General features: G+C 37.2%; 1 pseudogene; it reads left to right on the top strand.

Moving 5' to 3' along the window:
* Positions 1-508: 508 nt before the first annotated feature.
* Positions 509-605, top strand: LOC122126319 (annotated as a pseudogene).
* Positions 606-2,494: the final 1,889 nt, after the last annotated feature.

The following is a 2,494-nucleotide window of genomic DNA, read 5'->3' as shown; positions in this document are numbered from 1 at the left end:
CCTTGTAACCAAGATTACCTTTGTTCTAGTAAGACAATCTATGCTTTCAGGGTAAGATATTCTGGTTGGTCTGTTCCCACATGGAAGAAGGGTAAAGGCTCAGGTAGACATTTGTTCCAGTAACACCTCATTTGGGAAAATGTCAGCTGAAGAAGTTTAGAAGTAGCTCTTAAGGAACGCTTACTTTGAATCCATTAGGTCCACAAAGCTAATTCAGTTGGATAAATAAGTACTTGAAAACGCCATCACCTTTGGACCTATCTATAAATAATTGAGAGTATGATCTAATTCCAAATAAAAAGAATTAAGATAGGCATTGACAAAAAAATTTGCAAATGTGAGCAATCGACTGATCAATATAATTTTTCCACTATTCACAGAATTTTAGGGAAATAAGATCGATAGCATTGTTAGAAACAATAAGGTTTCCTTGTTACAAGTAGGCACCCATAGATATAAGCCTGTATAATGATTGCATCATTAACTACTTAAATTTAGAGGATACTACATGCTTCAGCAGCATGTATACTCAAATTACAATACAGAGATTAACATGGCACTTGCACAAGGATAATATGAAAATGTGAGAAGTATTCCATATTATTCATCCTTCAGATGCAAGAAATGAAAAACAGTTATTAAAAAGTTGATTACAAAATTACAAGTGTAACAATACACGTAATTCATAGAATTAAATTTAGTTTGACATCAGTGTATTAAATCTTCACCTCACAAAGGCGTTTACATAGCATAAACTTTACAAATCTTTTCAAATTAGACAACATTGTCATTTTATCACAAAGAAAAATAATATTAAGTCCTAGAAAAAAAAGGAAGCAAACTGTTTCTATATGGAATGCAATTGGAAAAGACACATTAGTGAACCTATATGTTATAAAATAATGTAGAATTCAAAGAATATCTAGGAGAAAATAAAATAAATTATGAACATTTTGCAAACATAGAATATAGTATATTTTAAAATATACTTTTTCAGACAAGCACCAGAAATATTTTAGTTTCTGTACTACTCATTTCAACAGGTAAATTAAAATTATTTCTGATTAAAAAATCACAAACTCTGAAGAAAATATTATACATGTATACAAAAACTATTGAATACATTTTGACATCCAAGGCAGGCAATTCACTTGGAAGAATTCCGCAGAATCCATGAATTTTTATAGGAAAATATTAGTGCTGCCGGGCACTGGTGGCTCATGCCTATAATCCTAGCTACACAGGAGGCTGAGATCTGAGGATCATGGTTAAAAGCCAGCCTGGGAAGGAAAGTCTGTGGTACTCTTATCTCAAATAAACCAGTAGAAAACTGGAAGTGGAGCTGTGTCTCAAGTGGTAGAGCGCTAACCTTGAGCTGAAGAGCACAAGGGATATCTGGGATAGCTCCCAGGCCCTGAGTTCAAGCTCCATGACCGACCAAAAAAATATATTGCTCTTATTTCATTGTGAAAATATTTTGTAGGGACACAAAAGATGGACTTGCATTTTTGAAATTTAAGAAACTTAACCCGACCATTAGGACTTCATTGAACAATTTGTACAGCCTTCCACAACTTCATAGAAGTAGTGATACATACTTATCCTTTTGGCAATATCAAATACGGTTTCTTCTATGTTGTTCTTCAGGCCTGGTTTTATATAATGGTTCAACAGAAGGTGATCCAGTGTACCTTTGCTATCTCAATTCTCAGCAGCAAGATGTAAGGGTGTCACGAGTTCTTTAGTTTGGGGAAGTGGCGCTGTGGCTCAACCAGTAGAGTACTCGCCTTGAGCTGAAGAGCACAGGGACAGCACCCAAGCCCAGAGCTCAAGCCCCACAACCGACAAAAAAAAAACCCACAACACCAACAAAAAACAAACAAACAAAAATATTTGGGCTGGGAAGGTGGCTCAGTGGTAGAGCACTTCCCTTGCATGCATGAGGCCCTAGGTTTTATTCCTCAGCACCACATAAGCAGAAAAAAAAGCCAGAAATGGTGCTGTGGCTCAAGTGGTAGAGCACTAGCCTTGAGCTGAAGAGCTGAGGGACAGCGTCCAGGCCCAGAGTTCAGGCCCCACGACCAGACCAAAAAAAATTTTAAAAAAAGAGTCCTTTAGTTTGGGCATTGGTATCTGTATCATGATGAAGTAAGAAAGAAGCCACTCTGGTATTATTCCACGTATATGCACTGTGCAGCGGTGTCCAGTCATCTACAGGTATTGCATGTGCCGATTGAGACACCAACTCACTGACAATGTCCAAGTGTCCACTGTAGGCTTCTCAAAGAGGGTTATACTCATCATCATCCCTACTATTAACATGAGTGGCCTTTTGGGAAAGAAGTCTCCGCACTGCAGTAAGCTGAATATTTTTGGCAGCCCAATGAAGAGATTTGCTTGGATCCTTCTCCAATTTTTTTTCTTGCAATTGATACCATTCCTTACTTTTTCATCTTGTTCCCCATATTCCTAAGAATTGCCTAACCAGAGACTT

This window comes from Dipodomys spectabilis, unplaced genomic scaffold (genome assembly GCF_019054845.1).
Source record: "Dipodomys spectabilis isolate Male_0828 unplaced genomic scaffold, ASM1905484v1 ptg000274l, whole genome shotgun sequence".
NCBI lineage: Eukaryota > Metazoa > Chordata > Mammalia > Rodentia > Heteromyidae > Dipodomys > Dipodomys spectabilis.
Note: the sequence above shows the minus strand (reverse complement) of the source record. Positions and strands in the feature narration are given on the sequence as shown.